Raw genomic sequence first — 14,847 nt, 5'->3', positions numbered from 1 at the left:
CGAGTTCATTTCGCTGGCTGTGAAACGCGGGAATCAATGACAGTCATTTTGCTTTTCAATCGCATCGTAATAATCATCCCTGTCATCTTCGTACAAGCTTGTATCGCATCATGCACTCGAGTTACATCCTCTGCTCCCGTGACGCTTGGAACATTCAAGATCGACGAGTGAAATCCATCCAGACTCGATTACGACCGGGCTTAAAATTAAAAAATAATGTTTCCAATGATTCGAGGTGGTTACGATGATACTGAGAGTCTTTTTGAGTGTGTTACGTAATGCAACAAATCTTGACACGCTTGGTGTTATTTATTTTCGCCAATTCCTCTACGACTCTTTATACTTACTTTGTTAATTAGTTTGACCGTCGGCGGATCGATCGGGATTATTGATAATCAGGGTGAGATTGGACGTGTTCTCTCAAAATACCGCATCATGGGAAATGGAATTGCTCCCGATCGTTGCATTTTTTGATTCATTTTTACATTGATGGAGGAGAAATAATAATTCTCGAAAGAGGGGATGTTCGGCTGGGGTGAGTCACAGACGCTCTTCAGAGGGGCTCTTGAACCCTTCGTGCAGTCGATATCGTGTACGAGCCATTTCCCCTTCTCTCCATTTCTCTCTCTCTCTTTCTCTTTCTCCCTTTTTTTTCGATAACTATGCACTGATACAGTTTACATTTATTTATGGCTTGCTGGAGATGCTTGCTGCTTGGTATCGAAAACACGACGAGATGTGCAAAAGTGGAAATAAAATTGAGGGGGGGGGGGGGGGGTGTAAGCGATACTCCGCAATTCTATGACTCGATCCAAATAAGTTTCAATTTCTGCAGCAAACGGCGGTAATGGAATTTTTTTTCCAACCTTAGAAATAAGAAAAAAAAATGAAAATAAGAAATTTGCCGATATTTACGCGGGCTTGGAAAAAAACTTTGCAAACGTTTCGCGAAAATACAGCCAGTAATAACGATTCGATGCTCGATCAGTCGATGCTTCGGGAAAAATTGGCAACACTCGACGTCGTGGTTCGTTGAACGGTGCTCGAAGATTCATTGTTTTTATTTTATGCGCGTTCATCCTTTCAAACAAATGCCCAAATGTACATATATACGTAGAGGAAATTTAATTAAAGTTAAATCATTTTTGTAACACCGATTTTCTTGCCGCACAAATACCGATTGATATCGATATTCGCGATAAAGATATACATGTAGGGACAAGTTTGGAAAATAATGTTTCATTAGATGAAACGAGATAAGTTGTTTTTGGCCAACCCCGTGTTTTATTCTACTCTGGTGCTAGATAAGTTGTTGGCTACTTCGAAAAGTTTCAACGGTTGAACCTTCTCTATCCATACTTCTTTAAATTACTTTCCACGTTCCAGTTCTCTAATTTTTTGCTTAACGAGGTTCGTTCATCGTTGAAGTAAACGCTGTCATTGATGTAACGTCATCACTTCCATCGTCCAGGTTTTTATTGAGACCACGTTACGTACCGTCCTATGTTGGTATGATAATTAATCAACGAAGTAAACACAGCGTTGCGTGATAATAATTAATTAGAGAACGAGAAAAATGATGATAGAATAACCGATTGTGAAAAACCATCAATTGTATGTATCGCGTAAAGAAGTAAAATTTATTGAGGTTCAAGTTAGTAACGTTACTTCAACGACGCCTGTTCAGAAAATTCAGCTAGAAAATATTGCAACAAGTTCATATTTTGCAAAGTCGTTCTAAAATTGTACAACAACTGTTTTTTTCACGACGCTTCGTTACGTTAACGTTACCATCTTCAGTCTTCTTGAAATTTCCTCGGCAAACGTCGCTGCGGGACGATCGTTCGGTTTCTCGGCCGCGTTTTTACGGTTAATCAACTAATTACACCGACATTTATAACTCCGCGAGCAACAAATACGCCGTTCGTTCGACCGGGATTGATCGATTCGTTGCAATACGATTCCTCCGTCGTCTCGGCCGTCGCTCAAAGCTACCGCGATATTTTAACGGACCCCAAAAAGACGTTATCGAATTTAATCGCACCTTTGTTCCCGGAATGACGTCGAAACGAGAAGAAGATTTTTGCACGAGGAATTTATTTTGGGGAGGGTGGTGAGGAGATTTTCAGCTGTTTAACCGCCACGAGAGAATGCAATTTAACATTGTTCTCTGCTAATTGAAATTCACCCCCCACCCACCCCTCTCCCTTTTCCCATTTCTATCGTTCCCCGAGAATTGAAAAGCAATGCAATGCTAATTGAACCGAAACAATGCGCCGTGGTGAAAATTTGATAAATCTCCTGGATATTTCGTCGGGTTTAATCTGTTTAGTTTTTTCTTTTTCTTTTTTTTTCCCCCCCCCTACATTTTCCTGAAAACCGATTGAGTGTAAGATTCGAAAAATCGTCAATCACGACGGGGAGAAAAACTGTGGGAAACTTTTTTCTTCGTTTACTTTTCTGTCTTCTATTTTCGTTTCTATTTGTGGGTAACCGATGACGCGTAAAAATTATGGAAAGCTTGGCTTGCTTTATACGAGTAACACTATACCTAATTATATCACCATCTGTCTTACATACCTCATTATATTTTGATATTGTTAATTAACTATATTATTATTATATGTATACGTATTATATGTATATTTACACGAAAACGTAGATCTAGTGACTGCAGTATCATATAACGTAATACGTATATTATATACCGTATAATGTATGTGTTTTACACACACGCATATATATTTACATAAATATACATATATATATATATATATATATGTATATGTGTATGTATACGATAGATGATATAATCCAATATGTCAGAGAGCAAATTAATCTTGATGTCTAGAAGTAGATTTTGTGTAGATCTATATTATTTCTATAAATCATTATCATTATTATTATTATCATTATTATACTAGCACGCCATTCTTGGGGCTTATACATCACGATAGATTGAGATTATAGTATATATGTATGTATAGATATATAGAATAAGACACACAGAGTCTAACGTTTGTGTTTATAATGTTTATTGATTTTTTTTTTCTTGGTCAATTACTATTGTACCTATTTATTGCCGTAAATATTCGCACTGACTATAATCGTAAACACCGATGACTGTGCACGATCTATTTTATTGTATCAAAACGGGGGAAAAGTAATTTTGTTTATTATTATGTCGCGTGAACACTTGATATGCATCTGATATCTGAATATGAAGGAACAAGGGGCAAAACCGATCGATAGTGTTGGAACATCGCGATTTATTTTCTCCTGTGACTCAGAAGATTATTAAAAGCCGCGGCTAATTTGCACGTGACCAAATTTCTCATCTCTATAATATTTATAATCATTTAACGAACGACGAACTATTTAATAACACCACATAAATACGTAGCATTGTTTCTCGTATATGTATGTATATTTATTTCATTACTCGAAGTTGATTATAATTTGTTGAAACGCCATTATTATAGTACACGGTGTGTTCAATCATTGTGCAGATATATCGAAACAGGATATGACCGATCAGCAGTGAGATTTATCTTTGTCGCGTTGATTTTTTTGCCGTCTCCATTACGGAAAAATTGAATAATTTATTAATAATCGGGTGGAAAAAAGTGATCAACGAAGTATCATAATCGTATGTTTTTATAAAAAGTGTGCGCGCACACTTGTTTGACAAGTTTTATTATTTATTTTTCAACTCACGACTTGTCACATCATCCATTTAATCGAAAATGACAATTTCTCCGCATAATTCGTCTAGTAACGCTTTTCACCTCGTTAACAAGTCATAATACGGATCTTATTCTACACGTCATTTCGGAACTTTGTAAAACTGTAGAATACGAATCATACATATATATACACACACACACACACAATATATATACACACATACATATACATATACACACAGGTATAATTTATTATATATCACCCTAGTGTTAATTGTTTGTGCATACGTAGAGCTAATCGCTGTATATTACTAACAATCTACATTTGTCACCCAAATAGGTGCTGCCAGCTAGAGATAGTCGGTTAATTGTTTCACATCACATATGTATTGTATATGTGCATATATGTATTCGTAATAAATCTCTACCTGCATATATACACATATATATTGTAATGGGTATGCCTTAATCACGTGCCAGAGTAGTTTCGATTTACGGTATATTATTTATTGTTAGTTTCATAGGTATTATACATATTATATATATAATATATATATTATATATATAATATATATATATATGTCACTTGCCTAGAAATAGTACCTATTTGTACAGCAAATATGTTAATAACCAGACGACACATTCTTCTGCATCGCTGCACTCTAAGGTTGTTTGAAATTGTTGTGAAATTAATAATAATTATTATATATTTCGATTGAAAATATTTCAGAATTCCGGAACTAATGAAAGTGTGTGCCCATGTTTCTTCTTTTTATTTTCATTATTGACTTTTATCTTTCACATTTTCGTTACAAAATATATACGTGCAGAGCAGAAGAAGAAAAAGAAGACGAAAAAGAAGAAGAAGAAGAAGAAGAAGAACAAGAAGAAGAAGAAGAGGAGGAAGAAAAAGAAGAAGAATACGAAAAACAAACAGAAGAAGAAGAAGAAGAGGAGGAGGAAGAAAAAGAAGAAGAATACGAGAAACAAACAGAACAAGAAGATAAAGATGAGGAAGAAAGAACATTGCAAATGAAACCAAAACGCGTAGTTTTTTTTTTAAATCTTGTTCTTACTCCGTTTGATAACTTTTATCTCAAAACCTCGTAACTGTAGTGCAGCAGGAAAATTTTACAGTAGACACATTGTGTCTGAAGCATGTACTTGTACATCACACATACTTTACTATTCCGTATATATATATATGTATATTACGATGTAGCCTGCAATTTAAGACGCGATGAAAGGGTTTCTTGTTTCCTTCGTTTTCAGACTTGAAAGTTTGCCGGAAGGTTTCAGTTATAACTATTTATATTCATTCGTTTGTTCTTAGAAACTGAGGAAAAAATTGGGAGAGAGAGAGAGAGAGAGAGAGAAATCGGATAATAAGTTGGGTTCGGAATATATTAGGTAAAAACACAAAAAAAAAAACCCTTGATCGTCGCTTCTGTTGATACGGATGAATTGGATATACGTATGAAGAAAGTGAAGAAGATAAAAAAAAGAAAACAAAGCACACAATACGCCCACTTTTGTTTAACTATTAGCGCCAGTAGTTCTTTGTAGCTTGTTAATTAACTTATCACAAGTTAGATCGTACATTCGTGTCCGTTTGTTTGTTTCTTTTACTTGTCATTATGAACAAAGTAGACATTTGACATGAGGATAACACATACGTAGCATTATTATGTAAATAAAACAATTACGTGTATTTTATACAACAGCAAAATCGAGTATAATACGTAAATATAAAAGTAAAGAATATTTTTACCGCAGCTTCGTATAGGTAAAAGTTATTTTATCAACTTGCGATTATTTTTGACAGTAATTTTTTCAATTTGTAAGGATTGTACTAGGAACGGTATAAAAATGGGCGCAAGAATTTTATGAAAATTTTTTCTCGCTTTCAACGTTATATCCGCTTTCATACCCTGCATTATTTCGAAAAACATACCAAGTATAAAGTCTCTTCGGTGTATTAATATTAAGCAATTTTATCGATAGTTCCGACATAATCATAGAATCAACGCTCACGTATTGGCAAAGCCGTGATTTTTTTCTATACATATTTTCTCGTGTCTCTTTCGAAATCTTTTTCGAAAGTAATTTATACATTTTCACGTATCAACTTTGTAGAGTTTTGTAGTTTGTCACGTATCAGTATACACTTCGCACGTAACGTACGTACAGTAGCTCAATAAATATACGTATAGCCTCGCGTATGAATTAAACACTATAAAGTAATTATGAAGAACGTTTTGTGAGTAACTAAGGTTAAATATTATACGTATGTGAAACCTTAATCTTTTCATGAAAAACAGAAAAGGTTATCATTTGATTGCCCGTGATACAATGAAAATGAATTGCATGAAAAAAGGAACCGGCAATAAAAAGTATTCGAAATATTGTATTTTTGACTGAAATATTTCATCGAAAAAAAAAAAGAAATAAAAACTAGTTACAAAGATCCAAGGTCTCGACGCGTGTATTCCAAAAAACATTCTCGATCGCAAATCAGACAATTCAATTCACAGTGATTGAATTCCACACAGTTGTTGATATTAGTTGTTATCACATCTAACATATAATATGTATAGCCGTCCTTATAGCACACAAGTTTTTAGATAGTTGGACGTGAAGGATATACGTGTGTATATATATATAATTATATATGTATATATGTATACCTATATGTACTTTACTAGCATGAGATGGTAAAAGATAACCAGTTTTCTCTCTCTCTCTCTCTCTCTCTCTCTTTCTCTCTTTCTCTCTTTCTCTCCTAATCACTCTGCACTCGTATATCATTATAATATACTTAATTATATATGGCGTTATACGTATTCATAATGTATTAAGGGTTCGAAGAACGAATATACCTATGAAATAGAAAAGAAGAATGAAAAAAAAAACAGAATTGAAAACAAGGATGGGATGTGAAAATTTCTGTAGTGTTTGTATACTCATATTCATGTATAATAATTCTTTCTTATCCCGTTAGTGTTATTATTATCTGTACACCCACTACTACTATTACTACCACTACTACTACTACTACTACTAATGCTACACAATTCCACGTAGAAAAAAAAAAAAAAAAGACTTGCAATTAAAAACAGATATAATATGTGAATTAGAGGCCTATAATACGTAGTAATACTCACGAAGTGAGTTTGAATAATGAGATTTAATATTACATTATATTATAAGATATGCTTCATCACGAATTGAATTATGTTTTTCAAGGAGGCAGGTTACATTTCTGCGGATCGAAAGGCGTCGTAAGCGTCGTAAGATGCCGCTGGACCGCGACGGGAATCAAAAACTGGACCATCGCTGACAGTCCTTACCTCCAACTCCCCCTCCAGGTAAAAGAACAAAAAAAAAAAAAATCGGTACAACGATTTGAAAAAAAATAAAAAAAAAAAATAAAAAATAGCGAAGAAAAAGCTGCGGGAGCCTGACGAATCGACTTTCGTCCAGCTCTCCCGTCTCGCAGCTGCTGTTGTTCTTGTTTTGTTAGATCCACCTTTTATGTAGCTCTGTCTCTCTCGCTCTCTCGTATTTGGTTGGTTTGGACTGTATGGTAATAACTTGATTGAAAACTAAAGTAAAACAGATGAGAGGACAAAAGGAAAAAAAAAAAGAAAAGAAAAAGAAAAAAGAAAAGAAGAACAAATGGAACTCCCTTAACTGTTTATACGTATTATATTTGTTCATTAATACCACCGATGTAATACTTATACCTACATTATATTATATAAATGTTGGATTATCACTTACTTGACATTATTGACCCGTTACACTATTGTTATACCTATGCATTTATATACTACGTTGTAGTGGATTTATTACGTACACCGTACGTACTTCGGTGTGCAGCTTTTTTTCTTGTCCCTTCTAATCAGCGGCAACGTTGATCATTTCGCGTTTTATAAAGTCTTAGCTTCAGTTACGTCGAATCATTCGCACATCGTTTATCGATTTATTGTCATAAATTCTTTTATCGATACTCGTTGAATTGTGCAAAACGCACTTCTTCCCACAATTTGTCAAGATGCCAACGTTGGCGAGGGGGAGACTTTTTTCATTTTTTTTTTTTTCCTTTCTTATTGTTGTTTTCACGATCTGCGATTAGCGTAGGTTTTTGGTCAGATAACGTGGTCAATCATGTCAACTAAACATAACTCTCTAACTCTTAGAAGTTACATTATTTTAGTCTAACCTTATAGATGTAGGTTAGAAGTGTTAACCCAGTTTCAACTGGATATGCTCACATTATGGTGTCTTTTTTACATATATGCATTAAAATTTTAAGTCTTCACGTATACGTACACTATACTTGGCATATCCGTATCGTATGTATCGTATTGTTATTGTTATTATTATTATTGTTATTATCATTACTGTTATTATTATTATTATTATACATACACATACGTACTCCACGTACCTTACATAGTATATAATAACAATATCATTCGCATTTTGTTGCTCCCACTCATCGTAAACACTTGACACACACACACCCGTTGCTTTGTTGAGTTTATAGAAAAAGCGGATGATTTTGGGATTAGATTTTTGGGTTCCCTAGGAATATCTAATATATTTGTATAAATCTATTATATATACACCTATAGTATAATATGTTGGTTGTGTAACTGTTAACGAAGAAAAGAGGAACAATAGTTTATAAATATAATGTCTTTTAACTCTCTGGCATGGTACATATAATTGTACGAAAATTTGGCAATACGCGTATTGTAATGTCATCTATATCATCTATCATCTACGTAACTCGAAGTATATAATACGTATCGTTATTTGGGTATATTAATTATAAAAATTACATAGTCACTACTTAATGTTGAATAATCGTATGTATAGAAAATTGCTATGTGTTTCGTTTCGTCTCATTACTAATTTGTTTTCCGTCTTACGCCTGTACGAATAACATATATTATACAATAACCTATATTTTTATAGAAGAATCATGAATAATTTACGTTTTTTATTAACGTACAAGTAGCTCTCACGATAAGATTATAATATCGTAAAGCAAGTCGATCGTTGCCATGGATTATATAATAATATATAAGCCGTGGTTAAAAAATCTCAATCGCTAAAAGCGGATCATAATATCTCTAAGAAATGTTACTTTTTGTAGCTTTATTAACAGTGCTTGTTAACGGATACTTGAAAAATTTTCAATTGTTGTAAATGTTTCGATTTCATTTGAGAAAAAAAATTCTGTGGAACTTTTCGCTTTGGTACATAATTTGATAATTGGCTCGAATTGACTTCTTTACGAGGATTGATGAAATAAAATAATTGAGAAAAAGCTCCCGTAAATTTATATATATATATATATATATATATATATATACATAACGAGATGAAATTAACCACGTAGGTCTCTGGGTTTATTGCATGCGGATATTATTACACGATATATATATACGTATGTATGTGTAAAGCTTCAATGTTCACCGCCGTCCGGCGGGCAAATAATTAATTGCATAATTAACGAGTGGATTCATGCTGCCTTAATACGCTTAGACAAAATTGCAGATAAGAAAATAAGAGGAGAAAAAAAATTTGGTGAGAATATTCTTAGTTGAACATATATATGATATTGTTGGTCAGCTTAGTGTTTTGTAGAACTTCATAACCCGTTGATTGATAATCGTATACATAACATCTTACGCCTCACGTACCAAATCATATTTTTATTATACACTAAAGAAATGATATTTGAATTTCAGTTTATAGTAAGCTTGATTAAGCGGTTACCGGAAACTATATATCAATGCCGAATATCGTCTCGACTGTACACCGTCTGCATCGTATCCCGAAAGAAACGAAAGTCGAAAACAGACTAGAAAATCTATATCTCTTTTCCACCTCGCCGTTTATACTTTAATGAGAAAATTTGCTGTCTATTAATTAAACGAAAAAGTCAACGTAAACCGAGAACCGTGTATTAAAAAAAAAAAAACCAAAGAGCGAATTTACCGACGACGTATATGTACATATAACGAGTGAAAAAGTAAAGAAAGAAAAGTTATGTACAATAAGAATTTTGACATCTCATTTCTGTGTTGGATTTTAACATGTAGAACATAGAACGAAGGAAAGTTTAATTATTTTTCAACGAAATCAGACTCTTCGAGCTCTGTAGCTGTAATGAAATAGAGTGAAAAAAATGTTACGATGTGTTTGTTATAACAACAACAACAACAACATTACGGTAAAGAATAAAAATTGTTACATAATATCTATCGAGGCTAAAAGTAGAGTTGGTTATAAATTCCTTGGGGCGAAAAGTGGAGGTGGTACGTATTAAACCGATTCATTTTGCATTAGCAGGGATGTGGATGAGGCGGGAAAGGAAAGTTATATCTTGCGCGAGAGATTAAAGTGAAATTTCCCGAATCTCCCTTCTATATGTATATAAATACTCATATACGTGTAAACACCCACACACACACGCGTATGGATAACCGTCACCGATTTAATATTGCACAGCAAGTCGAGCCTTCCTAAAACTTCTTCGGGATTGGCGTGAGTTGGGTGGGTATAAGGGTTGGTTTGGGTTGTTTCTTACTTCATCGGTTGGCTTCGGTACACAACTTGCTTCCTTCCTTCCTTCCTTCCCTCCTTCCTTCCTTCCTTCCTTCCTTCCCACCTTCCCACCTTCCCACCTTCCCACCTTCCCTCCTTCCCACCTGCCAGCCTGTCGGAGTCAAGTCGTGCCGCGGTGAGAAGGGTAGGGTAAGGGGTAAAAGTCGACGAAGCTTATTTGACGCTTTGAATAAATTAATGGCTTTAAATTTTCAGAACGGATCACAGCATATCCGACAGCGTCTTTGAAAGCCTTTAATCCTCGCGTCTTATTTCGCAAAACTCATTACTCCATGGCTCGAGATATTTTCACTCGTCAACCGCAATCTTCTCCTCTCACCTTTTCTCGTATCTCACGATTATTCGGGCTCGTTGGATTTTCGGCTATCGTTTAATCGGAGGAACTCCTCGGGTAGATTAAACTAATACGTCATTTCAATTTCGCTTATCGCTCGTTGAATAATGTTTGGTTATATTTTTAGTCCGCGAATAGCGATATCTTCCAAATAACATGTCACAACAAATTTCTGCCCACACTTGTTCCTGTCCCGTTACGAGGCAAACTAAATTGATTCTCTCCGACGGGGTTCAAGTTCATGGTGCTTGAGAGGAAAACGAAAATAATAATAATAACAACAACAGCACAAGGAAACTCCAAGAGACCGCCTCATTACGAAAATTCAAAGAGATCCCAACGGCTATCTCTCTATGTGTAGAGTCTGTATTATATACCTTACACGCTGTATATACCTACGTAATACCTACGTTTATACATAGGTACCAACACACACTTTGTTAGAAGTTGGTAATTCGCTCGCGGGATGAAAGCCGGCTTTCATCGGTTCGTTCGAACAAACCGTCCGTGGTTTGCGACTTCCCCTCACCCTCACCCTTCTCGCGTCCATTTGCTGGTCGTCATCTTCTCCTCGAAGTCAAACCCCCCCCCTCTTCGTTTTTCTTTGATTCCAGTGATTTGATAAGATTTTATTTAATTTTTTTCACTTTGCCTCGGCAGATCTTCCCCCAGTTCCGTGTTTATACACATATATATACACACCTGTATCTTATGCACACAATTTCAATATTTCTCCGAACGCTGTGTCGCGGTTCTTTAAATTTAAACACTTAAAAATTAAGAAACAGAAGGTTGACGAAAATGGAGAGAAAAGCACCGAGGGTGCCTCAATTATGGTCTGCACGCGATTTGAAATTATCTTACACGTATTATACGGTACGAATTTTTGTTCCGACTAATTGGCGGTATTTCACAGAGTTAATTTCGATTATCCGTGAACTTGAGGAATTCTCGCATACCGTTTCAGTTGACCGCGCTAACGAGATCGTTAATCGGTTCGAATCATCGATTCAGGATTAAGTGAAATGACGAGGTGGCTCGTCGCCGTTACGTTTCTACGACGAAAATACAGTGTCGGTGATTCTGAAAAGGTAACACACGCGCACGCAACACGGACTTATCGATACACGTACGTACGAGCCTCGGGTGCATCTGCGACTCGGTGCTGCAGCACCTAATTTCTAATCAACACTCGCTAATTACTGTAATTCCCGATGACATTCCACTGGGCCACGGTGCATGACACTTGATACACGGACATTCCCTAATATCTGTAGCAGTATTCATGCGTCTACATAAATTGTCGCAATTGAGTTGCATTGCGGAACAGCAGCCATCGGTTTTACCTCGACAACCATTATTTATGTACGTTCAACCCGGAACTCGGTTCTTTGAACAAATATCTTATTGAAATACACGTCAGTAATTTAGTGTTCAAGATACAGCGTGTACTTTGAAATAAATTCGAAAATTGTGCCGGGCTTTTGTTTCTTGCTGAAGAAATGATGATGCAATTTTTAAGGAATTTTGCCGGTGAGATACGATGGTTTTTTTTTTGTTTTTTTTTTACCTCCGAAACACGTGTAATAATCATAGAAAAAGAAAATGTCTCTTAATTTGTTTTTACCCTCTTAGACTTAACCACGCAACTGAGCGAACTCAATGATTGATCGTCGAATGATGATTTTAGAGTAAAATTTTGAAAATAATGAAAATTGTAGTTTATCGTCTACCAATTTTCGGAAATTTTCAGAGGATTGCGATAGCGTATTTTAGTAAAGATACCCTGGTAGAAGAAGGAAAAGAAGAAAAACTCACGGTACTGGTTGAAAGTAGCGATTGATCGGGAAACAAAAAAAATTTAGGAAATCAATACACAAGTGAGCCCGAAAATTACAATTTATATTTGCTATATGGCTCGAGGGTAATAGTCTTGAGCAATTTTCCTGAAACAAACTCATCGTTAACACTTTCACTATTATTTGTGAACATATAACACGTGCGGTGATTGCGGAGGCAATCTAACGACCTTAATCGCAATATTCCGATATTTTGTTACGACGATTATTTTCGATAATTGATACTTTGCCCGTTATAACTAATGAATAAAGGTAGCCGCATTTATTTACTCCGGAAAAAAATTACTGGACATATGCCAATAATGAATTCTCGCGGTTTTGTAAAATTAATTTGATTAAATGAAATTGAATTAAATTAAATTGAATCAAGGCGTACGAAATGGACGACTAAACGTGTCATTTTGACGATAACGTTTTGTCAGGAGTCATTTTTTTCCCGATTCATTAATAATAAATCGTTCGCGCTTTCGCATAAAAAAAAAAAAAAAGAAAGAAACCAGCGAGAAAGGTATAAATTTATACCAGCTGCTTATGAGAACCGAATCTTGATTCGTGTGAAAACTTGAAACGTCGGAGGGTTGAAATCTCTCTTCTTCCGTGTACGAGTTGCGAAAGGGGAATGAAAAAGAATAAGAAGAAGGGTGAAACGGAGAAGCAGATCTGGAAGGACGTCGCCGCGTCCGTTTCATCCCAGCGAGTTTTCACCCTTCACCCTTCACCCTTCGCCCTGCATCCCCCATAATCCTGGCGATATTAATGCCTCTGTTTCCGTTGTTCCGTTGCTTTCGGGACTGCCGCCGGCTGCAAGAGCAATGCCTCGATGCAAAAACCTGCTGCCCACAATCGAGCTCCTCTCTTCTCTTCCTCTCTGCTCTCCTCTCCTCTCTCCAATGCCAGGATTGCGATATCGCCGCCTCGGTTTGCTTCGTCGGCTGTTTGTGCAGCTACGCGCCCGGTAAACTAATCGATACACCAGCGGACGGCAGTTCGTGGCTACACTTCTACGTACCCATTTTGCGAGCATGGTAGAAGCGTCGTTGAACTCGTGCCTGTTATTTTATATCTATATGCCCCACGTTGCAACGTGCGCTTTAGAAAGTAAAGCCGAATTATTTTGACAGGGTTTGAAAATGCGATGCCTGGGAACAGTTTCTTTCCGAGCGAGCTTTCATATTTTACCGAGAAAAATATTGATTACGTAATTCTATAGGTTGGCATCAAATTTCAGTGTCTTTTTGCTTCTGTGCTAATTGTCCTGGTTGATACGTTAAATTGTGCAAAAGCAATTATGCTTTGCGATACCGATCGTTGGTAATCCGTAGTTATAATAAATACACGGTTGAATATGTATGTGAATAAAAAGAAACAGGTCAAAATTGCTCGCCGAAATTACACTCGACTTTCATTACATTCGGGAGGTTGGTTTCATTTCCATTTTACGCAATCGTGATGATATATTCAAATTTCCCCGCCAAGTTAAAACAGAATAAACTCTGATATTATCGTTCTATGATATCCAAATGTCAAATGTATCAAAGAAACTATATTCAATCGTAAAAATCTGACGATTTTACGATTGGAAAGTTATCTCGATTGAAAATTGATGCGATATCTTCATATTTTCAATGATCAGCGACTGGATCCTCAAATTCATTCTTCATTTTTTGAGCTCATAAAAAAAAAAAAAAAACACAATCCGACAAAAGCTAACATCAGAATTCGTTTTTATCTTCAAACTTAAAATGAATACATTTTTATTTCTCTCTCTTTCTCTCTCTTTTTTCCCGGCACTCTGAAAGACAGAAAGCAGCCGATGCACAGCACGGTGAAACCGTAAGAGGAAAATTCGCTCTTACACGACGCATGCGAGTTTGCAGAGTCGCGGAGGGACGCGTTTACACGACTAACGACTTTCGCCTGATTTAATTTAGTCGAGGGCGTTACCGCAGCCCAGCTTCTCCGCCGCCCCCGAATCTGCAACCGGCAGCCACCCTCTCTGTATTTTTCTCCCCACATCCCGTACCTACGTACCTAGTATAGGTACGTTGCTAAATTGAAATATTTGGTTAAAACTGCGAAAACTCATTTCGACTGACCGCGCGCCATCGGTCAGCGAATTCCGTTTGACCGGGTTGATGAACGAGTCTCGACAATATTTGCCTCACGGGGAGATTGACAATTTTACCTTCCTATTTACCCTGGCTTTTTAACCACCCTATTTCACCCCCTCTACACGGTTAAAAATGAATGAATAAAAAATGTCCCAGCAGGTCCGTTAAAATTTTCGGATTTATTTGACCTATTTTTTAATGTATTAGTAGTG

At 36.0% G+C, this 14,847-nt stretch overlaps 1 protein-coding gene across 6 annotated transcripts in view; it reads left to right on the top strand.

The window, feature by feature from the left end:
• The window catches only part of LOC107218896 (RNA-binding protein Musashi homolog 2), a 137,245-nt gene that overhangs the window by 102,265 nt on the left and 20,133 nt on the right, over positions 1-14,847 (top strand). For 2 of the 6 annotated variants that reach the window (XM_046742572.1, XM_046742573.1), the window contains exon 2: positions 6,933-7,054. The exons of the other annotated variants lie outside the window; for them this stretch is intronic. The gene's annotated coding sequence lies outside the window, so the exon portion shown is untranslated. The remainder of the gene's footprint in view (positions 1-6,932; positions 7,055-14,847) is intronic. 6 annotated transcript variants of the gene reach the window in all.

The sequence above is a fragment of the Neodiprion lecontei genome, chromosome 6, assembly GCF_021901455.1.
Source record: "Neodiprion lecontei isolate iyNeoLeco1 chromosome 6, iyNeoLeco1.1, whole genome shotgun sequence".
NCBI classification, from domain to species: Eukaryota; Metazoa; Arthropoda; class Insecta; order Hymenoptera; family Diprionidae; genus Neodiprion; species Neodiprion lecontei.
The sequence above is the reverse complement of the archived record's forward strand: the minus strand, read 5'-3'. Positions and strand labels throughout refer to the sequence as shown.